Source organism: Mauremys reevesii, linkage group 9 (genome assembly GCF_016161935.1).
Source record: "Mauremys reevesii isolate NIE-2019 linkage group 9, ASM1616193v1, whole genome shotgun sequence".
In the NCBI taxonomy this organism is placed as follows: Eukaryota; Metazoa; Chordata; order Testudines; family Geoemydidae; genus Mauremys; species Mauremys reevesii.
Window position 1 is genome coordinate 63976577 of NC_052631.1, and position 26825 is coordinate 64003401.

At 43.6% G+C, this 26825-nt stretch overlaps 1 long non-coding RNA gene across 1 annotated transcript; it reads right to left on the reverse strand.

Annotated features, from left to right (window-relative positions):
* Window positions 1-4888: 4888 nt before the first annotated feature.
* Window positions 4889-19445, reverse strand: LOC120371328. Its single transcript, XR_005584281.1, has 3 exons — window positions 19379-19445; window positions 6724-6791; window positions 4889-5006 (listed from the first exon to the last, which is right to left on the reverse strand). It is a non-coding gene; the product is annotated as an uncharacterized LOC120371328 (long non-coding RNA).
* Window positions 19446-26825: the final 7380 nt, after the last annotated feature.

The following is a 26825-nucleotide window of genomic DNA, read 5'->3' on the forward strand; positions in this document are numbered from 1 at the left end:
CTCTTTGCTGTAATTACTGCAGTGGCTGTACACTGAAATAAGTTACCTTGACTTAATTTTGTAGCTTAGACATGGCCTGAGAAAGAGGACCATCCAGGAAGCCTTAGACTTGTTTCACTTTTATCTAGAGATGAGCCTGAAACTAAACCAAATGCTGGGTGCTCTCCAAATAGCAGGCCAAACCAAAAACCCAAATCCAAACAACCTCAAATATTGGGGAAGTTGGGATCCAGATTAAAATTCTGCAGGCTGGACCTACATCCAGTTTTGTCAAAAGAAGATGAATTAGTCTTTTAAAGTTAAAAAGCCTCTTGGAATCATACCAAGCAGAAAAAGATTTACATTCAGTACTAATCAGTTTGATTCAGTATTGGCACTGTGCAAAATGTTTGCAATGAAATTTGACACTGCATAAAACTCAGCTATTTTGGGGTTTTGTTACAACCTGGAAATTCAGACTTGGATCCTCAAAAGGTGCACATTCCTTTCTAGAAACCCTAGGCTGACTTTTGGCTTTGCACTGAAATCATGCAAAATTCCACATGGCTCTGATGCAAAACCAAATTAAATATGATGATTTTGACTTGACATTTCATTTCAACACAAAATTCAAGGTAAAAACTCCAGGCGTGAGAGACTGTCTAGGATATGTGCAGTTTTCCCTGCAAAATATGAGGGGACCTCCTCACAGCAGCAGATGCTCAGGTCTGTGGTAGGCACAAGGCAGTCTCGATTGACCATGGTCATTGTCTAGAACTGTTCTTTTGGCCAAAATTTGCCAAGTGCTGTTGCTTTAGAGAAGAAAGATCCCTGTTTTCTTCCCAATCATAGTCTAGGATCGCATATTCCTTACACCATCATTGGTCAAATTGTGTGGATCTTCCACCACTGATGATCAAGCCTCCTGTTCTCACATTTCATTGGTCACTGTTTATCAGTAAGCCATGACACGGTGCGAGTAATGGAGAGGATAGAGACATTTAGGACCAATGTGTCAATGGATGTGGATAGAAAATAGTTTAGTGTTTGACCAGACCATTGACAGTCTGGGCTCATAGGGTATGTCTACACTGCAAGAGAAGGTGTGATGTAGCACAGGTAGGTGAACCCATGCTAGCTTTAACCTAGAAGCATGTGTAACAATAATGGTGAGGATGTGGTGGGACAAACCCACTGAGGAGCCTGGGTACACAGTCAATTTGCTAGCCTCTGCTGCCACATATACACTGTTGTTACACCTGTTGGATAGATTAAAGATATCACAGCTTTGTCTGCCCATGCTCCAATCACACCTTCACTTTGAGTGTAGACAGACCCACAGACAAACAGCTCTCCAACCAGAAGCAGTGGAAATCCTCTAGATCCATGAATTCTAAGAATGGGGGTTTGGGTGGTTGTTCCTTTCATCTGATGGGATTGTGGTAAGATTCTGATCTCAGCCTGAAGGAAGAGAGAGTTGGAACAGGATAAGGGTGTGATTAGTCCCTTCCTGATGTTCACCTCTGCGGTGATAAGAGCTTGGGTGCGATTAGCTGTGTGAGTAGATTCAGCAGCTACCATGCTTAATCCTATATTTAATATACCAAATTTCAGGCTACTTTGAAACAATGGAAAAAGACCTAGTAGTGTTCCAAGAAACACAGTGGATGACCACAAGCAAAGGTATACTGTAATACATGGGAATATACCATACAGGAAGAACATATTTGGTTATGAAGGTGGGAGCAGTAGCCCTGTACCTAAAAGATTCCAGTAGACTCTAAAGAAATAGCATTTCTGAGAGGACAGAAGCATTTGGTAACACGTGCATGGCTACAAATTCCAAATGACTGGATTATACTACTGGCCTTCCAACCACGTTAATGATAGCGATTGGCAGATCAACAAAGTTGATCAAAGAGGCCACAAAATCTATTGAAACAGTGACAGTGGATAATTTCAGCACACTGCATATCATCTAAGCAAATAACATTTTGAGACACAGTTTGCAGAAGCAATTTCTCAATGCCACAAAACATTACTTCTTGGAATAGCTAGTTCTACAGCACTCAAGAGGAGAGGCTATTCTCGCCTGAGTCTCAATTGACTCACCGGAGCTAGTTTCAGAAGTAGCGATAGTTGAGCAACTGTGTAATATAATAATACTCAAAATATAATTGAATTCAGTATCCATGTGGGAGGGGGAAATATAAAAAACTAGCCCTGTCACACTAAGCTTTAGAAAGGGGGATTAAAAAAAAAAAGAGGATGCCACTCAGAAAGTAATTAAAGATAAATGTGAAGAATTTAAAATCCCTAGAATCAGCCCACAGGCTAATGAAACAGCATATCAAATAAGAGAGGCATCCATACCAATAAATAAAACAAGGAAAATGGAAGTCAAGAAAAAATGGGCAGGTGTCAGGGAATCAGTGAATATTCAAGCAGGAATGGCGTACTTCAAAAGCGAAACCAGTTGAAAGGACCAGGAGCTAAAGCTGATAAATTGTAAAGTAGAAATGAGGGGGAATTAAAAAGGAATATGATGAACAATTAGCCAAAGTCATAAAAAGAAACTGCACCAAATCATGTAAGTGTGTTTGGTGTACGAAGACTGAGAGAATCAGATGCTAGCCTAAAGATATTGTAGAAAAGCTCAGACCTAGGTTTTTAAAGTGTCCTCTGATTTTGGGCATTTCAGTTTTGGGCTCCCTATTTGTGAGACTTAAACATGATTACCAACCCCAAGAATGCAAAATTCATGACTCAGGCTAGAAAAAAAAATGAAATTGGTTAAAAAATGAGATTTTAAAAAAAATAGATTTGAAATCTTTATTTCCCTTCAGCATTTTAGCTTTTAGGATACATGTCTTCAAGTATTCTCCACAACTATGGGTTCCAGAAATTTTTTTTATGTAAATAGAGATTCTCACATGACTCCAGGAGCTGGAGCTTTCAGATAAGCACCAGATATCATGAGATTTGCAATAAAATTATGAGGGTTGACAACACTGCTTAAGACCTAATTCTCACAGGCACTTGAAATTGCAAATTGTGAGTACTCAGTACCCCTGGTAATCAGGCCCTAAGAATTCCCAGTTTGGGTATCCAAAATGAAGGTATACAAAATTAGTGAAAACAGTCTTGAAAATTTTGGCCTAGATGACTACTTTGCATCAGTCTTCCCCACAGTGTATATTGGGGAGATACCTATCCTAGCCCCATTGAAGTCAATGGGAACAGGATTTCACCTGCACTCATTTCAGGTAATAAAATAGAACCACTGTCAAAGACTGAGGTGTCAAAAGAGGTGCTGGAACACATTGGTAAAATAAAGAGGAGAAAAGTTACCAGGACTGGGTAGTGTTCATCCAAGAGTTCTAAAAGATCTTAAGCATGAAGTGGCTGAGCTGCTAAAATCATATGATTAAAGCCAGCTAATTGTATCATTAAATGAGCTATTGAGAAATGGAAAGCTAAGTATTTATTAATGTAATTAATAAATGCTAAATATTGCTACTACTACCGAGGATCAATTTTGTACCTATTTTAAAAGATGTAATAAAGATGATCCTGTAAACTACAGTTAAATGAGCCTTACTTCATTTTCAGGTAAACTGATGGAACTAATAACTATAGAATGTTGTAAGGCACCTAGATGAATGTCATTGGGTGAGCTGGTCCTATAAAAGAGGTTCAATGTCCAACTTTAGCCCTGTTACAGTTCTGGTTCTCAATTCCTGGTCCCTGGTCCCTGTTCCTGATTCCAAGACTGAGGCATCCTGGGACTTCTAATCCAAAGGGACTGAGAATAGTAGACTGTGCAGCAATGTATGCTGGGTAAAGGGGCAGGAATATAAAAGAACTTTTGCTCTAGTAAGAGAGAGACCAGGGAAGAGTCAGGCTCTAATGTGATTGTCTCTACCTGAAGGAAATAAGACCTGTTATTGGTTTCTCCAAGCAAAAGGCCCAATAAGGGTTTAGGAAAAACTTGGAGGGGGGGACTAGAGGGATTTGGTAAAGCAACTTGAGAAAGTTTTGTTTTGGGCTAGAAAACTAGAGACAGGAGGAAACCTGAAGAGATCAATAGCTGTTTATGGGTCTCCATCACAGGGTTCTGGAAGTAACTCAGTTTTGTTTGGACTCTTGCTTTTATCCCAGTCAGGAAGGATCTGTGGGATTTGGCCAAATGACTACAGTACCCTAATGAGTAAGGGGAAACTGCGGCAACAGCTGCTTTATGATGAAATTACCTTTGATACAATTAACATGATCTGATAGAAACCAGTCAGTTTGGCATCTGGGAAGGAACATTTGCCTCTTGACTCTGCTAGAACTCTCCCAGGGCCTCTGTAAAATAATATTTGATATTATTTACTTGTACTTTCCAAATCCTTTGTAAAGTCCTTCACAAGAGGCTATTATGGCAATTAAGTAGTGAAGGGGTGAGAGGTAAAGTTCTGCCATATATTGGAAAAAGGTTAAAAAATAAAGCAAACAAAGTGCAAGCACAACTCTTCAATATGTAGTATAGATAGGTTAATATTATTAATGGAAGTGTCCAATATGTACTAGGCACGCTCCAAACATTCAAGAGAGATGGCATGTGCTTTGATAGTGCCTGAAGGATCCACACCAGGACCGATGTTTATGTATTAATGATCTAGAAAAGGGAGTGAACTGTGAAGTGAATGGCCAAATTAGCAGATGATATAAGCTATTTAGTTTAGTCATGATTAGAGAAGACTGAAGAACTGCAGAAAATTTAGCTACATTAGATGCTTGGGTAACGATATAGTAGAAGTGGTTTAATGTAAAATGATGCACATTGGAGGGAACTGCTTTTCACTGTTACCAATGGAGGGACAGATTTCCTCAGTGCTGTGTGCATTGTAAGTTACATACATACCACCGTCTGCATTTCTACGGTTCAGGTGAGATTCAGATACAGTTAATGTGATGTGTCTGGTTTGCTGTGGTACTTTGAAGGTGACGCTGTAGACTCCACTGTCGCTGAGCTGCAGGTTCTGAAGGAGCAGAGAAGCATTTTCAGGAAAAAATTCAGTCCGGCCTTGGTATGCAGAAAGTGTATAATTATATCCAGAGCAGCGGGTGGGAATCCCCTCGGCACTGACAGAGCAGTTAGTCACTGTGTAGGTGGTGAGTAGATTAGAGGAGTTACTGAAATACCACTGAATGGACAGAGGAGAGGGAAATGGCCCCTGGAGCGTATAGGAGACGGGCAGAAGGACAGAATGACCGACAGTTCCATTAACTGAATCCAGAGGAATGTCAATGAGAAGAGCGTGAGACAAACCTGCAGAAAACACACCGACAGAGATCAGCAAATCACCTGCACCTGGCACCAGAGAAAACTTCCCCCTTATAATAATTCAAGTGTCTGTAGGAAAATAATAACCTAATGCTATTGGTAAAGACAAAATATGAACAAAATATGCAGTGTTACAAACTGCACCAAAACTGGGCACACTGAGGTAAACTCTAGCTTCATGTGTCATTTTTTATTATATTCCAATATATATGGTTACATCATCAATATTGTAGCTCCAAGAACAGTGCTTTCCAGCAGTACACTGGAGTGCAAATTTGAACACAATGAAACCTACATGCGAGGAGACGGCAGTAACCTTGGTTCATGCTGAACAACAAATCTCCAGGGGTATGCTTATATCCCGGAGACAACTGGTGCTGCTCCAACTAAAGTTGATGGAGACTGTGTATGTGCATGTGAGGAGATGGTTGGGCGCCATGAAATCTCTCAGAATAAAGTTGTTTCCAGGGTTTCAATGAATAAACCAACAATAGGCAGGGCATGACCGTAATAGCAAGAAATGTGGTTGCATCATTTTGGGAAATAGGCTTTTTTAAAATAACCCAAAGTGCTCTCAAGAATGTTTAGTTTTTACTCATTTAATAAAAAGAATAAGGGCTGATGGGCTACTCTCTTGGCACCTGCACTGAGAGAAAGAGGGAGGGTGAAGTGCAGCTGAATCCTGCCTCTCAGAAGATCCTTTAAGGACTTGGAGATGTAATAGCTTGTATCAAGCTGGCCCCAAAGACTTTGCTTGGTGCAGAGACCCCTTGGTACACCCTGGAGATCCAACTGGGGAGATGGAGGAGGTTGCTTAGGACTAGGTTAGTGGGGGATGGGTCACTCCCTTCAAAAGACATCAAAAGGAAGAAACGAGGGACTTGAATAGGAGGTGCTGGGAAGAGGGAGAGAGGGTTTCTCCTTGGAAGTTCAAGTTAATAAGACTTCATCCTCTTAGTGAAGGTACATGTGACAGACCTCTACCTACTGCTGTGAACCCAGCCCACAGTGTGTGAGCTCCAAACCAACAGAAATCAGTGGGGTTCAAACAACATTCATACTAATCTACAGGGAAATAAGGTAACATATGTTGTAATAGTTAACAGCAAATGAACCCATTCAGAAAAGATGCCTGTACAATAAAATCTTATCATATGCTGCACCTTGTAGACTCACGGTGCCCCCAAGGCTTAATGGATTAATACAATCAAACCTTTACAGGGTATTCAATTAAATCAAATACAAACAGAAAACCTTTTTGGGCTGTACCAACCAGTTGCCTTTTCCTCACATGATGTGAAACTATGTAAGTGCTGATTACAATTTAGAAACAATGCAGAGCCTATTCGTCAAGTTTAAGTTAGGACATTTCCAATGAGGCATTTTCAGATCTCTCCCTGTTCCATACTTACCGAGGAACAGTAGGATAGACCAGCAGCTCCTGCGTGACTTCATGTCTCTTCAGAATCAGTATATGTGGCTGCAGCAGAGAGAGTGCAGGAGGAGAGCCCCTCGTTACTGACCTCATAGTCCAAGTGAACGTCTCTGAAATATCATCTCAGCCAGGAAGGAAGTTACTGACGCTCTCAGGGTCTCTACAATAGGCAGAGGGCTTTATTTATAAATGGACAAGGTTCAGGTTTTTGCCCCCATCACTTGAAACAGGTATAAAAAATTGTAGAAGTTTTGAAATAGAATCTAGTTGACCTCTTCTTAAAGTTAGTACTTACTAAAATAAGGTCTCAATTTCATTGTGAGCCAAATTCTGTACTCAGATGCACTGGTGTAAATCCACAGTAACTCCACTGAAGTCAATGGATTTACATTGGGGTAACAGAGCAGAATATCACCCTTTGCTCATAATTCCACACCCACTGAGCTCAAACGCTGTATTGCATAGCTATCTATGAGAGGAGATCAACCATAACACTTTTAAAATCTTCTCTGAAGAGGCAGTGTTCTCTAACAAAGAGACTCTTTCTTAAGCTGTGGCAGGGCATTTGCATTTAATATATGCAAGAGTAAAACAAAGTTTTAAATAGTCTGGAATAAAAATCACTCTCTCTCTCTACCTGGTTACACTTCATAGGTACCCATGATGTCATAATTCTATTTCCAGTTTTCATAGATTCTTGGAGGAAAAACAAATCAGATAAGAATATCTACAAGTCCTGCTTCCAATAAATACAGTAAGAATGTACAAATATGAGAGCACTTTTGGGAGAAGATAATGAATATTCTGTCCATCCATGAACATGGAGCTGAAACCCTGTTTGTAATTTTCCTTGGCCATTGGTGTCTAGAATTAGTAATATCAGATGACATGAAACTGAGATGAAAGAGAAGGAGACATAATTTCTAAATGGAACTGACCAGGTTCAATTAGAGGAGCAAATTCTGCTGTCAGTTAACGAATGCTGCCCTACAGGCTTCAACAAGCTTGCAAGTTCTAACTGACGGTGGAATTTGGCCTAGTTACTTCAAGACTCAAGCAAAAATTCTTAGTTGCATGGGGTGAATGAATGATGCAACATCAACCCATGCACAGAGCCTTCTTACTGTCCCAAGGGGAACCTCCATATCACCAGAAAGGACATAGGGAACACAACAATTTAAATATAATTCATGGTACTGCATATTAAACACAGTAAATATTTCCTGTGGAATTCTGTATATATGAGACAACCCTCTGTCGACAACATGTTTGCCCCCTCACTCAGACATACAGCCCTTCAAGAGCTCATGCTAACCACAGTGATAACCCTGCTTTAGCTAAAGCAACTCCAGCTTCCTGCTTCACTGGTCTTGAGACTGAGACAAGATGGGGCTTTCTCTTCTTGTGTATTCACTGAACTGTGACCTCCAGGTGTTTGAAACAGAGAGAAAGCCCTCTTATCACCTAACCCAATCTTTGTCACTGCCATGGCCAGTGGACATAGCTACATGACAAGACTGTTCTTTTACACAATGCATTTGTATTACATTGTGCTGGGGCCCACAGAGACGTATTCTATTATCCAACACACAACCTACATTATTATTGCAGTAACAGATTCAGGTCTAGTTCTGTTCTTACATACTCTGGAGTAATTCCATTTACTTCCATGGCATTCCTCCAGAGTACTGAGAGCAGAATATAAACTTAAACCTCCAAATATCCCACCAGGCATAGCAAAGCCCAAGGCTAGTAATGGTGGAAGAATTGGTTTTATCCCCCCCACTAGTTCACATCAAGGTTGTGTCTGCATTTGAGTTTTTGTCTTACCCATAATTATTCCCAACAGATGCAGACTGACTGGTGGTGGCAATGGCCGAGGAGTGGATGGTTTGGAGATGGCACATGCATTTTTTCCCAATTATGTCATCTAGACCTGCTCAGAGAATGTGGTAAAAATGCCAGCATATCGTTGACGCTGTAGCGTCCATTGTTGCTACCACTGGTGGGGCTGCACTCACTGGGCATTACAAGTAATGTACTGTAGACAAGGCTGTGATGAAGAGGCACGTGAAGGGAGGATAATGGATATTCTCTCCCTCTGAACATATTACATTTGTAATATTGCAATAAATAGCACTGAGGATAACAAAGGGATTAACTCCAAGCTATCATAGTTAAGAGTTTCAGAACTCATGTTCTGTCACATTTTCCTGTCTTATCCCATGCCGAGGCCAGCTAGTTGGATGTCAGTTTGGGCTGTGTGGAAAATGCACCCAACAATCTGTGACACTTCATGAAAATAATCACAATTTCATACTGGGCCATATTGCCTCATACTTCAAATTGCTACCTGGCTGAGCCTTCTTTCCCAGCAAGGGACTAGGCCAGTGAAATAGGGCTGCTTTCAGTGAGCAAAGGGGAGAATGAAAATGAGACTTCCATTTCTCTGTCAATTCCTCTCATTCTGATCTAATCATTTTGTGTAGAGTTAACATCCACCATGCGTCCCTGAAATGTACCTTTAGAACCCCCTCACATTTCTGTAGGTAATTACAGTTGTACAAAGCAGTAAATTCAGCTACACAGATACAAGTTCTGGGGCAGCAGCCTGAAGGTGACTAACATGCAGAGAGCAGTTCAAAGCAGCAGCTGCAAATATGTTCTGGTAATAAAAGATGCCACAAATTCAGCCCACACACAAGTAGCAGCTAGTAGACATAGCAAATGTGGTAATGGGTTGGCTCTCCAGAATAGAATACGGGTATATGTGTATGAAATCAGCTCAAGCAGAGAGTTTACAATGACTTTTTTGCTCTTATTTTTTTATTCTCTCTTTTAAAGTAAAGAAACATATTTGTTGACTAAACTTAATATTTTCTGAAGCAAACATTCTCTCCAGTTTCAAGTGTCTACTGAGTGCACTAGGTGCAAACCTGGTCAAATTCTTAAACCGAAAGACATAAAAAACAAACACACTGATTAGCAAATTGCTTTGCCTAGTTCAGTTCATTGTGATTTGTGAGATCCTGTTATCCACCACTTGCAACTATTTAGTTAAGTTGACTGCTGGGAATTTCCGACAATGCTTGCAGGTGCCAGGAGTTTCCCAAAATTTAGTCCCCATGATTATTCATCCAAAAACCTGTTGCAGAAGTTAATTTTAAAACCTTTCAATCAAGTCAGAGAAAAGCAACAATACCATGCAACTTAGGCAACCACTCATACAACACCCATGCTGAATGCCAGATATACTAATTGAACAATTTGAAGTAATCAATAGGCTGAAAATTTTTCACAGAAACTATTTGGTGAATACTTACAAATAATGAATTTGCAGAAATCAGGAACAGTTCACATATGATTTGCTAACCAAAATGGAGGTCATATTCTTAACTAATGTTCTTTGTAGCAAACAGATGAACCAGCTCTGCTCTGCACACCGGGGTTTAATAGTTTAGGGTCTCTTGAAATGACCAGGACCCTTGCAGCATATTCAGCTATAATTGTTAGACAGCTGAGGATGGATAGCCATGGTGACTGAGCTATATAGGAAGAAATATAGCGCTTTTGCTGTTTTTTGGGTGGGGAACTATTTTAGGAAGTAAGTATAGTTCTCTCTGTTACCACACTGTTAGAAGCTTAGTTACTGTTTAAGAATTTAATCTAGATGTTCAGTGATTGTGACAGGAGTGTGTTGAACTAGATCACTGAAAAGTTGTGTAGTGCAATGGTGGTGGGGTTGCCAGGTGTCCAGATTTTGACCAGAATGACAGGTCAATAAGGGACCCTGGAGGCTCCAGTCAGCACCACTGAACAGGCCATTAAGAGTCCCTGCCTGCCATGGCTCTGCGCAGCTCCCAGGAGCAGCAGCATGTCCCCTGTCTGCCTCCTACCAGTAGGGGCAGCCAGGAGGCTCCACACCCTGCCCCCACCCCAAGTGCCGGCTCTGTGGTTCCCGGCCAATGGGAGCTGCGGGGGCAGCACCTGAAGATGAGGCAGCGTGCAGAGCTGCCTGGCCACACTTCTGCGTAAGAGCTGGAGGGGAAACATGCCTCTGCTTCTGGGAGCTCACCCCCTCCCACGCCCAATCCCCTGGCCCAGCCCTGCTCCACCTCCCACCCTCTGAACCCCTCAGCCCCATTGGAGATCCCCTTCCTGCACCCCAACCCCCTCAGCCCCATCCCCAACCTGCACCCCCAACTGGAGCCCTCATACACCCCTACACTCCAACCCTCTACACCAGCCCAGAGCCCCTTCCCGCACTCTGAACCCCTCAGCCCCAGCCTGGAGCCTCGTCCTATACCCCAAATCCCTTATCCCCATCTCCACACCGGAGCCTGCACTCCCAGTCAGAGCCCTCACCCACCCCACACCCCAAGCCTCTACCGCAGTCCGAACCCCCCTCCCATACCCTGAACCCCTCATTTATGCCCCCCCTGGAACCTGTACCCCCAGCCCAGAGCCTGTACACCCTCCCCCTGCCTCATCCCAGAGCCCCATCCCATACTCTGAACCCTTCAGCTCCACCTCCCAGCCTGGAGCCCTCACCTACAGCCCAAACCCCTTATAATCGGCCCCACCCCAGAGTCCGCACCCCCAGCTGGAACCTTCATCCCCTCTCACATCCCAACATCTGGCCTCAGGCCAGAGCCCCCTCCCTCACCCAGAACTCCTCATTTCTGGCCCCATCCTGGAGCCCGCATTCCTCACCCCTTCCTGCACCCCAACCTCCTGAGCCAGTCTGGCGAAAATGAGTGACTGAGTGAGGCTGGGGAGATCAACTGATGGGAGGTGGGATGGAGTGAGCAGGGGTGGAGCCTCAGAGAAGGGGTGGGACTGGGGTGGGGCCTCGGAAAAGGGGCAAAGCAAGGCAGGGCAGGGTTGTTTGGTTCTGTGCAAGTAGAAAGTTGGCAACCCTAAATGGTAGTAATTCATGTTGTTGCCGCACATGAGAAGGGAATTGTATGTATGTTTAAAGTTTGTGCTGCGAAGTTGCATTGTATTCGATTACTGTGCAACTGAATTGTTATCTGACCCATGGTCACTTTATAGTTGTGTTCTTTGACAATGGAATGTTGATACGTTATTTTATGTATAGAAAGCAGCAGCCTCCTGGGCAATTTGTCCTTTTCCTTCCTTCAATATTATGTCCACAATTTAGAAGTGAAAATAAAATTATGCTTCCTCTAAAGTGCTGAGCATCTGGTTTAGATCTGTGCCTAGATCTGTATTTTGGATTACAGTAACATGTAGCTCTCCGACCATGGATAAGGGCCCCATTGTCCTAGGCCTTGTACAAAGAGACAGTCCCTGCCCTGAAAAACTTACGATCTAAGTATAAAAACACTTGAGTATTAGTTGTTCTATCTGTGTAATTTATACCCAATGTTAACAAGTGCACTAAACCTGGCAGTGGAATTTTGGATCAAAAGTGTTTGATTCACCTTTGGAACATGCATTATCTGTTTATCTCTGATTTCAAAATGGCAGACTTTGGGAAGTTAAGGGAATAAGCTAAAATATTCTGCTGGATTGAAGAGTGCAAGGACTTAAATATAAAGGCAGTTTGAAATTTCTTCAGCTCAACTACAAAAAGGCTATTAAATGTGCATCCCAAGTCAGAAAGCCTGTAGGAAATGAAAAAAAGGAGGTGATCAGCAAAGAAAGCTACATTGTGAAGGTTAGAAAATGTAGGAATAACTGAGAATTGCTAAAAGTCAAGATGAATTTGCCCTAGTCAAGGAAACTAAAATAAATATGAAGAGGTTTTTTAGTTATATAAATGAAAATAGATAAGGAAGGATGAAGTTTGGCCACTGTGCAGTGTGGCTGGGAAGGAGATGAAAAATAATCTAAATATAATCCAAAAACTAAATGAATATTTTGCCTTGGTATTCAATTAGGATAATAATATGGAACATGTGCATGAAGACAGTATGGCTGATGGGAATACATGTTTAGAAATGGAAATTACCACATCTGAGGTAGAAGAAAAACTTAAAGAGGAGAGACCTGGGTGTGTGGGTTGATCACAGGATGACTATGAGTCACCAGTGTGATGCAGCTCTGAAAAAGACAAATGTGATCCTAGAATGCATGAGGTGAGGCATTCCAGTAGAGACAGAAGTTTAAATGCCACTGTACAAGGAACTGGTAAGACCTTACCTGGAATTCTGTGTGCAGTTCTACTCATTCATGTCCATGGAAGATTAATTTAAACTGGGACAGGTGCAGAGACGAGCTACTAGGATGATCAGGAGCATGGAGGGCATATTTTATGAGAGGAGACTGGAAGAGCTTGGATTGTTTAGTCTAGCAATAAGAAGGCAGAGGGGGATAACATTCCTCTGTATGAATTCATTAGGAGGGTAAATACTAAGGGAGTGGAGTGAAGAGATATTTAAGCTAAAGGACAATGCTGGCACAAGAACAAATTGATATAAAATGGCTGTGAACAAATTCAGACTGGAAATTAGAAGAAGGTTTTTAACCAGCAGGGGTGAAGTTCTGGAACAGCCTTCCACTAGGAGTTGTGGGACCAGACAATTTAATTAGTTTGGAGAGAGAGCTGGACAAATTTTTGAGTGCAGTTGTATAACAGAGTTGTATGTGATGATAGGGGACAGGGCTCGGCAGTCCTGGGGTTCTCTTTGGTTTATATATTGTTGTAGCTAAAGCTCATGCTTCAGGGTTTGAGCCAGCATTGGCAAGGGTCAGGAAGGGACCCCCTAATATATTTTGGGAGGATTTTTTAAACTCCTTCACTGAAGCCTTAGGGATGGTCATAGCTGGAGATGAGACATTGAAGTGGCACCAAGCATTCTCTTTCTTAGGTGTTTGGCTGACTGGTTCATGACCATGTGCTCTAACTGATCGCCGTAGGTGTGGGTCTGGAAAGAATTCTTCCCTGGGTAGGACTGGCAGTGAGCTTGAGGGATTTTAGCTTTCTTCTGCAGCATGTGGGTGCAGATCACTTGCCAGGATTATCTGAATATACCTCACAATCATTTCCCTGTCATTGTGGGGGCCTTAGGTACTGGTGCAACTCTGTCCCTTCTATTCTCTGCCTGTGGCACATAAAAGTCTAGTCTCCTGTGGGCTGTAATACTTTGGTCTCCTTTCAGTTGTTGGTGTTAGTGTAGGTTCTGGGTGGTGTTGGTGCCTAATGGCTGTCCACCGCTTATCTTCAATCACCTTCTCCAGCCTTTCTTCCTAGCCCCCTAGGCTAGAATCATATCAATGATTTGATCATCTTTCTGGAACACAATACAGACTCTGGAAACAAGTAACAAAGTCAGCAAGTTGGGTTTGCTAGTTTGTTTAAGAAACTAAATGTTCTTTTTTAGATCCCTCCACTGACTGAGTGATGGGTTCATTAGAGCGACAAGGAGGATGAGGTCGTATCTTTTATTGGACCAACTCTATTGGTGAGAGAGAAGCTTTTGAGCTACAGAGAGCTCTTTCTCAGGTCTAGGAGAGGTACTCAGAGTATCACAGCTAAATACAAAATCAAAGAAATAATACATATTCTAAAGGACCATTCAAGGCGAAGTGACCAGTTAACACACCTTCAGTCACAGGACAAAACAAAAAAGGCGGGGTGGGGGAGGTTAGTGGATTACAGATTGTTGTAATAAACCTTCAACCCAGTGTCTATTAAGACTGTGATTTTTAATGTCTAGCAAAGTTATGAAGTTAAGCTCTCAGGCTCATCTTTTAAGAGTGTTGTGCTGGTTTCCTTTGAGGATCAGGACTGATAGGTCAGATATAGTAGGATCACTTTATAACAAGTGTGATAGGGTGTTTTTGTCTTTTATCATTTTCCTTTGTGAATTAATTTGAGAGTATAGCGATTGCCTCATTTCACCCACATAGTAGCTAGCGGGGCATTTAGTGCACTGAATGAGGCACACCACATCTTGTGATAGGTATGTGTAGGATCCATAGATCTTGAAAGGTGTTATGGAGGATGTTGATCATTGTAGTAGTGGATACATGTCTGCAAGTTTTGCATCTGTTGTTGTGACAGGGTCTGGTGCCGCTTTGAGTTGGTGTTGTTGATGGATTCATTGGCACTTTGGGAACAACCAAGCCATTTTTAACATCGATTTATCTAAAAATTGTAACCCAGAGCACTTCATTATTAAAAGCATTAAGCTATGAACAAACTATAAAAGCTGGAGGTGGCCACCCATGAAGTAACCGTCAAAGACCTAGTGGCCAGACAGACAAACAAGCTAATCTAATACAAAACTGCTTTCCCAGCCCAGATTAATGCTTCAGGGCCAGATGTGGTTGTTCCCTGCAGAACATCCCACCTCTCACACATGAAGTTCAGGATACCGCAGGCCCTACGCTCTCCTGTGTACAAGGACTATTTTCTACTAGTGCCCCTGGGAGGATATGGAGCTATAGCTCCCTATTTTGTGCAGGAGAATTATTTGCCAAGGGCAAGGAGGGCAGTTGCCTCCACCCAGAATTTTCACGAGTCTACATGCTCTCACCCCCAGACCTTGCAGAATGTAAAATAATCTCACATAATATTCGATATGCTGACACAATTTTACTTCCCTCCACTGAATTTTTCTGAAATGACATTCCTGATTCTGTGCTACCCAGTAAAACTAGCCAGTTGCACCCTCTTAAATGGTGCAGCAATGACTATGGTCCCACTGCACCATGAGAACCAGGGCCGGCTCCAGACCCCAGTGCACCAAGCGTGCGCTTGGGGCGGCATTTTGCCGGCAGGGCGGCAGGCGGCTCCGGCGGACCTTCTGCAGTCATGCCTGCGGAAGGTCCACCGGAGCCGCGGGACCAGCGGACCTCCCGCAGGCATGACTGCGGAGGGTCTGCTGGTCCTGCGGCTTGGGTGGACCTCCCGCAGGCATGCCTGCGGAAGGTCCACCGGAGCCGCGGAACCAGCGGACCCTCCGCAGGCATGTCTGCAAGAGGTCCCCCGGAGCCGCGGGACCAGCGACCGGCAGCGCGCCCCCTGTGGCATGCTGCCGTGCTTGGGGCGGCCGGATTCCTAGAGCCGCCCCTGATGAGAACTCAGGGTCACATCAGACCTCCCCAAGGGTTGTTATGGCACCTACTTGTCCCTTGCCTACACAAGGTGCACTCCACACTCTCCTTATTATTCAACATATAAGGGACCAAATAATGCAACACAGGCTGCAGGGCCAGCAATTTGCAAACACCCAGGTCTATAATTGCTTCATATCAAATGCAAACAGGACCCTCTGCCAGTAATCTCAATGCTTAGTTAGCCAAATAAGCACCTGGATGAAAACCAGCAGGCAAGTACTGAAGACCAGCATGTCTGAGGTGATGCTGGTAGAAAGACGGAAGTGCTCTGAATAGCTTCCTTCCTTCATAACTATCCCTGATGTTGAGAGTATGTGCCCCCAGAATGTTAAGGCAGTCCATTGCCTCGGGATCCTCTTGGACTCAGTGCTGTTGAACACCCAAATACCCACAGTAACAAAGACACCATTTCTATCTGCACCTGGCTAGAAGGCTGTGCCCTGTTCTAGCAGACTGCCACCCATCTGACAGGTTTTGTTGGAAGCAGCAAGAGTCAGGTTCAGCTAGCTGGTAGTTCCTTTAGCAATTATCAGACACCACCAGCTCAAGCCCCCTCTCCATGAAAACCTGGGAAAACTAAATACATCCCCTGGGGCAATAATTCCCCACTCACACGCACTGAGTCTGTGCATGAAGCAAGGAACATTGTATTAGAAGTGGAAAAAGAGACACAGAATCACCCTGGGGGAAACTAGCAAAATAAACCACAAATGTTTCTCTATATAACTACTAAATAAAAATCTCCCACCCACTCACCCCCCAGCCCAACAGTGTCTTTGGTAATAGTCTTTAGAATCAGTTTCACTTGTGATCTAAACACCCAAACAGGCAATGCTCCTTCAATAGCCAGTCCACCCCTCTCTTCCACTGCACCCCCGCTCACTGTTTGTTGTCTAGAGTTAGTGAAGGCCAGAGTTTATCCATCTCCAGCCCCTAAATGAAATGCTGGCAGGTCTGCTCTGGGGCCCCCAAGATATAATGTAGCTGTGGTGGTTTCAGCTCTAATAATTCTCGGTAGACATCACTCAGTTTCCCCCCTTATGCTGCTGCTGTCCTTTACAGCTTCACCAAAAACCACCTCCGTGCTGCTTCAGGTCACATTGTAGCAGCTGCACAGCAAAGTCGCCTCTCCACAAACTCTTCAGAGAGGGATCAGTGGCATATAGGACCCTGAACAGAGTTCCTACCACCTGGAGTGCACTCATACCAGAAAATAAAAACCTCTTTCTTTGACTTTTTCTAGGCTCTGCTACTCAACTGTGCCAGATTGCTGTATTGGTCAGGGTGACCTGTCACCCCAGGGACATTTGGTGCTGTTCTCTTGCCCTTTCGTTACCCAACAACTTTTTATTATTCCCCCCCACAAAAAATAATAAAAAATTACTGAATTTTGAATAACATTGCCTAAACCTTCACATACCAAAAATGTAAACGAGGCCTGAACTATTCAGTCATTTTCCACAGCTTACCAACAGATGTCAGCGGAGAGCTCTCTCCCCTATGAACCCTCAGACCACCTGGAGTTCTCAAGCAGCTCTGGACTGCTCTTTCCCCTGTTCAGCAATAGACAGTAGAAGTGAGTTCCCGTCTCTTCAGAGCTTCAGGCCACAGGACTTCCAAGACAGAGACCTGGTCACAGAGATCCATGCATTCATGATCTCCAGGCTTAAATATTGCAAATCATTATATCTAGGAAAGAAACCAAACTCTCCAAAAAAGTTCTAGCTCGTACAAAATGTAGCAGCCCATCTGCATAGGACACAGGTGAGTGCAAACATGACTACTTAGCGCTCCGGGTCTGCACTGGCTCCTAACTGAACACAGAGCTCTTTTCAAAAGGAGGCTACTCCAAGCCCTAGCATTGGCCCTAGGTACCTAAGGGATCTCCCTCTGTGCTCCCACGACAGATATCTTCCAGTGGAACACATGACATTGTCAAACAATAGGGGAAGTTCTTGAATAATTCTTTTGTCAACTGGGGCCTCTCTGACCCTTCCATACTACCTCACCCACTTGGCATCCCCATTCCCTCAACCTGAACTGTGGTCATGCCACACAATTAATAACAAGGAACTTTGGTTCCAGTGCTCCCTCATTAGCTTTAACATGTTTTTATAGATAGTGTTTTTTACCCCCACTTTTTTCTCTTTTGACATCCCTGCTGGGTGCAATTAAGGTTGTTTGGGTGCCATAACTGTATATTTCCATGTCTTATCATATTTGGATATTTTACATCTAGCTAAGTAGGAATCTCTTGGGTCTATAATGCTTTTGAGGATGGGATGTTTATTATTGATACATATTCTCATCCTTAACTCCAGCTTAACATGTTTTGGCTGGCAGTTATTAAACCACAATGAAACAGAATTATCCAAAACAGCCCTTTTGTTATTGTAACTAAGACCTAATCCTGCTGCTTACTCCATCTTGGCAGACCTCCAAGGAGACTCCTTGTGGTTGCAGGGGTCTGCCCAGGCAGAGTGATTTGCAGGAGCAGAGCCTAATTATAGGTACAGCCATTCTAGTTTAATTCCCCATTTCTCCACAGGTTTCTCCACAGCCCTTGTATTGTATATGATCTTCCTCATGTTGGTGATCATGGTAACACTTCTCATAAGTGTGGTCTTGGCAATTTGTCCCCAACACCTTGGGATGTTTAAAAAGAAAACAAGTAATAGATTACTTATGTATGTACCTATATATCTGTGACATTTAAGAAAAAGTTAGACAAACATCCATCTGGGATGGCCGAGGTGTAATTACTCCTGCCTCAGTGCGGGCAGATGGACAAGAGGATCTCAAGGCCTCTTCCAGCCCTACACGTCTATGAGTCTCAGAGTGAGTGGTGTAGTTGTAATGTATTGTAGCAATTATCATTGGTTATATGATACATTTCTTGAAATGCTGGGCTTTGTTGGCACATTTGGTCTGAAGCGTGACAACCAGACTCCCCCAGTTAGTGGCCTTAGGCCTGTTTTTTCCCAATACCAATTGTCCTCATATGAGCTTAACACTGTGCCCTACTTGTTGAAGGTAATAGACTTCCACGTGCCCATCAGAGATGCTAGGTAAGTACTCAGGCCGACTTGCCTCTCCCACAGCTACACTGCTATTTCTAGCATAGTAGCGCGATGAAAGCTTGTGCAGGTCTGTCTCCTCAAGCTGGGAATCACACCTCCAGCTCAGAGTGTAAACGTATCCCATATGTTGAAGGCTGTCCATGAGCTAGAGGGAGAAGAAGGTACAAGGACATTTTTCTCCCGCCCTCACCTAGCACATCTTACAAGGAGCCAGACTCAAAACTGACCCAGCAATAAGCGGTGCAGCTGGCATGCCTGCAGAATTCCATATCCAGCAAGACTGTGATGCGGGCAAGGCCCCCACGCCTCCTGAGCAGCTGCTAGTATTTCCCCCTTCCTGGCTGCTGTTTAGTAACATTTGCCCATACCTGCTTTGCCTTAAAATGTTAAACAAAGAAAACATATGTACAGAGAGCTTAACATCAAATAACATGTTACAAAACTCAATAAACCATTGCAGACCTGCTGACTCCTGTTGCTACTTGCTTCACTGAATTCTCAAGAGCTGAGACTCACTTCAAGAATCAGGTTTCAAAGGCTTTTGCAATTGTACAGGAAGCAGGAATGATCCTATGTACAAAGAGAAGAAAAAAAACAATCTCCATCGACATTCAGTTGTGTCAATCGAATATGGCAGCATTTTATTATTTTTTTTCTCTCTCCAAGTGCACTGGGTCATTCTGGATACTGCAGTTCCTGGGGGAGTGATTCTACTTGTGTTGTTTGCCATCTTCCTTATATAGCATGTCCAGCATCTCCAAAGTAAGCCCCCATCCTGCACGGATTAAAATTTACACTGTGTAGATTCCTGCAAAGATGCCCCCCCTTTTTTTAAAAAGGGAACGTAGTTATATACAGACTCAGTGCTAGTTTTTGTGCAGTTGAATTTCTTATCTGGTGCAAAATAGAGATTTCAAGTTCCTCCCACAGCCCACAGCAGCTGAGAATCTCCATAGCACTCAATGTTATAGGGACCCTACAGACGTCCTTTCCCATCTCCTGCCCTGTCCCTGTCCAGCCTTCTACACCAGGGCTTGCAAAGAGGCCTGTGTAGGATTGCTTATGACAGCCGTATGCAGTGGTGTGTCAGGAGAATTCTCCCCTGCCATCTGAAGGCAGGGCCATCCCTAGGAGGGTGCGGGGCCCAGGGCAAATCAGCCTGTATGGGGCCTCCCTTAACATTTTTAATACAGGTGAAACCTGTTTACAGTGAACTTCAAGGGCAGCTGCTGGCTGCAGGTTAAATCTTGATAGTGCCCAGCTGTATAATTATAATGTTGTTATATTATTCTTTTTTATAATTATAATTAAGTTCATATAATTAAAAAAACCTCACCAATCACGATAAGTGTCGCACCGCTTACATTCTGAAATCTACCTTCCTGGACTTCCTTGCAGCAAACTCACTAGCATATGGTGTTGCTACCCTCAGTGGATTTTAAAAAAAATGTAATTACACATTCGGAACACTGAGAGCCTATATCTCAGGAACTGGGTGGCTCTTGGAGGACCTATATGTGACCTGGTGCTGGGGGACCCCAGCACCTTCCAGTATGGAGGAGGGGCTCTGAGATCTGTTTTCTCTGGTGGCTGGGGTGGAGGGGAGGCAGAAAAACAGATGGATGGAGGAAAAAAGAGATTGGTGACAATTACATGGTGCGCCGGTGCTGTTGGTTATCATTTCCTTTTGGAGGGAGTAGGAGAGATTGACGATGATCCTGTTGTAATGGGAGAGGTCGGACCCCTTCCAGCACAAAATAATTTTATTGCCAAAGCTGCTGATACATGTGTGTATGATAATATAAATCCTTTAACTTCAAAGCATATAGATTTCATTTTACTGGAACAGGGAAATAATAAGGGAGACACAGGCAGGTATGACTTTGATTACACCAAAATGCCAAAAACTAACCACTTCAGCCATACTTCTTCTTTACAAAAATATTTTGCAGATCTTCCTGTTTTCTCTAGTATTGCGAAAAGACAATAGTCTCGTGGAATTTGGATCAGAGAACCGCTCTCAGATCCCATTTTTATGAAGGGTTCTAGTTTCACTCTCACACCACAGAGTCTCCAGTGACTTTCTTTGTGTAACATCTTTTCCTTCCACTGGGTTTGATGCTTATATAAAGCACTAAGCAGGAGTTAATCTGTCTATGCTTTCCAGATCACAGGAAGAAAAAAAAAACAAGAAAAGGATCAGCAAGAAAGAGAACCTGCAGAAGTAAGGATGCAGTGCCCCAGAAAACCTTGTCATTGGACTTTGAAAATATTCTCATTGGTTCTCCATAGTACAACAAAAGCTGAGAAATCCCCTTAATTCAGCCAGAACTTTTTTGAGCTTCCAGTACTTCAAAGCACTTTACAACTGCTTGTGTAAATATATAGAGTTACACAAACACACAGAGGACTATTGTTTAACATTTCCCAGTAAAACACCACATCTCTTTAGGCCAGGAAGGGAAGAATTTCACATGCACTTGAAAAGCTGAGAATTTCTGGAAGCAAAATGTAATGAAAGAAGATGGACTGTAGCCAGGATGGAGGGATCAGCTCTGCTGCTTTTCTAGTGGCACTCGTTACATTTTTCATGACTTGGCAGAGAGGAGTTCTGTATTTTACATCTGCTGTAGATGACAATGCATGCAGCAACACAATGCCCCCAATGCCATGCCTGGCCATCAGTGCAGTTCTAACATCAGGCTAGGTTGTAGAGAGTGGCAATATTCGATTTCTTGCCCAATCCCCTGCAATTGAGCAGTAGTCTCTTGCTCTTGGAAGGAATTGCATGCCATACAGAAACACCAATGCTAGTTCTGGCAGTACCTGTTTTCTTCCTGGAGCTGCTCTCATCAAGAGCTCTCATTCCCTCTGCAGTTCACGGAAGTGTCATGCATAGGCTCCTGGAAGATGTTCCTTTGTTGTCCAGGCCTGGAGGTAAGCTGAGAAGAAATCAAAGGTGCAGAACAGGAGAGCAATTAACACAGAAAAAATTATATTGCATAATCAGAAAGAGATTAATTTGATTTGCCACCAAACTATGCTGCAGCCTTCCTGTGATATTGTTAGTGACAAAATTAAGCTAAAGGGTTTTAAAACCAGGAATTGAAAGGTATCAGTATTTTTTAAAAAATATGAACTCAATTTAAAAGATAAAACTACTTCTAAAACAGCAACATAAATATAATCAAAAGCAAAGAATGAACAAGTTATTGAATTAAGAAATAATGCTTATGGTGTCAGCATTTGCAATTGATTAAATGTTAAAGGATAGCCGAGGCATCAGATAAACTGCAAGTTCTATTTACCTACACATTTATAGCTTCAGATTGCTTCCTGTTGGAGATGTATTAACTGAATCTTGGCTTGGGCTAAGTACATTTCAAAGTTGACTATTACCAAGTCAACAGATTAGCAATCTCAAATTATTACAATGTATTATACTGAGGTATACTCTCCTCTCAGACTAGAGCTCAGCATGGCTATTGTGAATCCATCTGCTCTGAAATCTCTGCGCATGAACTTCTACAACCATGGGACACCCCCTAATCCCAAACTTCCTGATATGTTGCCCAACTCTTTCCAATCAGAATGCAGAGCACTGCACCACTGAGAGATGACTACAGCTGTGGCTAAGTCCTAGAGCTCCCTAACTTCCTGGAATAATTCTGGCTCATCATAAAGACTCATTCAAACCGCATCAGCAGTCTTACATAAATAAATGAGAAAGGTGTATTGAAAATGGTACATATTGTATTAGAGAATAATAACACTGAAGTGTTAGAATTATTCAGAAAGAAGTTGGTCCATAGAGCTGTTCTGTGAAATATGCTTTGTTGAGTTAGTTTGTTCCCAGCACTCACTGGAGAGCAGTGATGTTAGTTAACATGAAGACAGTCTTTTGAGATTTCCTCTACCTTTCACTTTTTAGGAATTTGTTCCTATTACCAAATCCGCATATAACCTTAGGGCCAGATCCCCGGCAGTGGCTAAATTCTGCTCAGAATAACTGAGGGGAGTAGGGCAGGAAAAGTGGCTCTAATCCCCCTTTCAACTCCCCTGACCCCGTAGAATGTTGGGGGATGTTTTGGTCTCTGGCATAATTTAGACTAGCATAAGGATGGCTCTAAGTTACACCAGTGCCACTACAAGTGCAGGTTCAGATACAGGCACAATAGGTACACACCTAGGGGCCCAGGTCCTGAAGACACCTGCTAACATCAGAATCTTAGCAGTTTTTAAAAAAACAGGTGTCTATCTCTCATGGTTGTGAAGAACAGCTTGAAACATGAGCCTAGTGTAACTAATATAGTGATGCCTGCCTGAGTTTTCAGACAGCCTATAACAATAGCCCTGTTGACTTGTCTAGATGATTAGTCAGTTAGTGGGAAGTTAGGTCATAAATCTAGCCCACACTAGCCTGCTGGCCATCAGGTGTCTGTGTGGACCGTGCTACTGCACACTAACATTTCCCTGGTGCACACTGACCTACTCATGTTCCAAAGCAGGGTACACCAAAGCTCTCCAGGGAATGGTTGGTGAGCAGCCGCAGGGTTCGTAGGGACAGTTAGTGTTTGCCCAGCTAGCACGAGGTAGGTTCACACTCCAGCTTGCCATACACTGTTTGTCTAGATAAGCCCGGACAGCCATAAACTGCCCTGTTCCTCTCGCCACAGGGTTTCCCCCGTAACATCCTGGCGTGGCGGATGAGACCATAATGGGCGAGCTGATGGCAAATGTGCAGCTTGTGATTTAAAAAGGTCGCTGTGTAGCAGCAGGCTTGGGTTGGCACGTACTTTCTCCAGTAACTTGCCAGTGGCAACCTCTCATCTGATATGAGGAGAAGCAATATTGCTCAGAACTGGAAGCCATGGGAGTGGAGTCGGATGCAGGGTGCCAGAGATGATAAGCATGGTGGCATGTTACTGTGTGTCCACCAGTTCGGTCTGTGATGATCAACTCCAAACTGGTGTGCAGTACTCTGTCACCGACTACGAGGTGGCAATAGCTGATGTCCGCAAAGTTGGAGCATGAGCACCCCATGACGAACCTGCCAATTTGCTAAGAAGATTGTTGCGCTTCTTAATTTTAGCTGCTGTCTTCTTCAGGTGGGCCTGGTAACTTAGTGTGTGGTCTAAGGTCTCATCTAGATAGATTGGTTATACTTCATGCTTCACCTTCTGACAATCAGATAAACATTCAGTTCTCATGTTGCACTGGCATGATAAAGATGGAATAAACTGGAGACAGTTTTTATGATGCTTGGCTGGAGGCGTCAAGTCCTACAGTAGTCAGATAAATTTGACATGTCCTGGTTTAAGGTGGCATCAAGCTCATGGAACGTCTGGGTCTGGGTACCACAACAGATGTCATCTGCATAAATGAACTTTTGTGACTCTGTTGTTGGCAGGTCATTGATGTAAAGGTTGAACAGGGTTGGAGAAAGCACAGAGCTCTGGAGTAACCCATAGCTATGTTGTCTCCAAGCACTCATCTTCTTCCCCTTGTGGACTCTGAACTGCCTACCACAGAGGAACAGTTCAACGACGCCTGTGACCTAAGGTAGGAGGACCCATGATACCTTCATGAGCAGGCCACTGTGCCATACCATATCGTACACTACTGTTAGATCAATGAAAACAGTGCCTGTTTTCAACTTTCTCTGGAAGCCATTTTCAATAGATGTGGTCAGCGCAAGTACATGGTAGCATGTGCTATAGCCTCGGCGAAAGCCGGTTTGGTCAGGGCTCAAAAATTCTCTCCACGTTGGGTAATATGTGCTGTAGAACCAAACGCTCCAGTGCCTTGAAACACACTGACAATAATGATATGGGATGATAGCTTTATGCTTGACTTGGGTCCTTTCCAGGCTTTACGAGGCCAATGACTTTTGAGATGAGCCATAGCTTCGGTAGCAGGGGGGACAATGGATCAGCATTCCCATTGCGCCATCCCCCAGTATCTGTCAGGGAAGCTAATGGTCCAAGCAATGAGTCCAATACCACGAGCACCAGATCAACGAATCCTGGCAGTGTCATCATGGACAACCCCAAGGTGCAGCCCGGTGACTTCTATGTCATTGGTCCAGCTCTATGCATGTTACAACTCGACGTGGAGAGTTTGTTGGCTTCCAAGCTTGATTTACTCTGTGTTCTTGCTCATCAACATTCTATCAACATCATTTGCTTGCAAGAGACACCTGTGGCAACTGCCAAAGCCAGGCATTACAGTATCAATGGCTTCGACCTGTTGTGCCACGTGGCACACCCGAAGCACAGCTGAACCATATACATTTGGTCCGATATTGCAGATGCCATTCAGCTGATGTATACTGAATTCTGTGACACAGTAAACAGCAGATGCAAGAGAAGACCAACGTAGTGGCAGCCACGTCATCACAGGTTGGCCTCAACATCCACAAGGACAAGACCAAGATCCTTAGGATCAATTCCATCAGCAACGACCCAGTCACACTGAATGGAAGCCCCCTGGAAGAAGTGCAGTCCTTCACTTACCTAGGTAGCATCATCGACCAGCAGGGTGGCACAGACGCAGACATCAAAGTAAGGATTGGTAAGGCAAGAGCAGCCTTCTTACAGCTCAAGAACATCTGGAGCTCCAGAGAGCTGTCTTTGGCAATAAAGATTCGACTGTTCAACTCCAACGTGAAATCAGTCTTACTGTATGGAGCTGAAACCTGGAGGACAACCAAAACAACCACCAGGAAGATCCAGACCTTCATTAATAGCTGCCTCAGAAGGATTCTCCAGATCCGCTGGCCAGACACCATCAGTAACATCCACCTCTTGGAGAGGACCCATCAACTCCCAGCAGAGGAAGAAATTAGAAAGAGAAGGTGGGGCTGGATAGGACATACACTACGCAAGCAGCCAACCAACATCACCAGACAGGCACTGCAGTGGAACCCCCAAGGCAAGCGGAAAAGAGGCCGCCCAAGAAATACCTGGCGACGCGACCTTCAGGTTGATAGCAAAAAAATGGGCTATACCTGGAACCAGCTAGAGCGAATGGCCCAGGATAGAAGACTATGGAGATCTGTGGTTGGCGGCCCATACCCCGGTTGGGGTGACGGGCATGAATGAATGAATGAATGAATGTGACACCAAGCAGGTTGGCAGTTTCTGGCTGGAAAATGTTTACAAGCCTCCAAGCTGGAACCAACAGGTTCCACCAAGCCTGCCACACCCAGGTATCTATGTCAGAGACTTCAACAGCCATCACACAGACTGGGGGTGTCAGGGTTCCCAGCCCACTCTGAACTCTAGGGTACAGATGTGGGAACCCGTATGAAAGTCCCTCTAAGATTATTTCTACCAGCTTAGGTTAAAAACTTCCCCAAAGCACAAATTCTTCCTTGTCCTTGGACAGTATCACTGCCACCACCAAGTGAGTTAGACAAAGATTCAGGGGAAAGAACCACATGGAGTTCCTGTTCCCCAAAATATCCACCCAAGCCCTTTCACCCCCTTTCCTGTGGAGGCTTGAGAGTAATATACCAACCAAATAGGTTAACAAGGTGAGCACAGACCAGCCCCTTGAGTTTTTTGGACACTAAAAAACCAATCAGGTTCTTAAAAGCAGAACTTTATTATAAAGAAAGAGTAAAAGAAGCACCTCTGTAAAATCAGGACAGAAGGTAATTTTACAGGGTAATCAGATTCAAAACACAGCGGATTCCCCTCTAGGCAAAAAAAAAAAAGAACAAAAAAACAAAAAAACCAGAAATAAACCTCCCTCTACTCATAGGGAAAATTCACAAGCTAAAACAAAAGATAATCTAATGCATTTCCCTCCAATTACTTACAATTTGTAATCTTAGATGCTTAGTTCAGGTATGGCTTTAGGAGATGTATTTCCCCTGCCCTTGTCCTTCGCTGTCCCAGAGAGA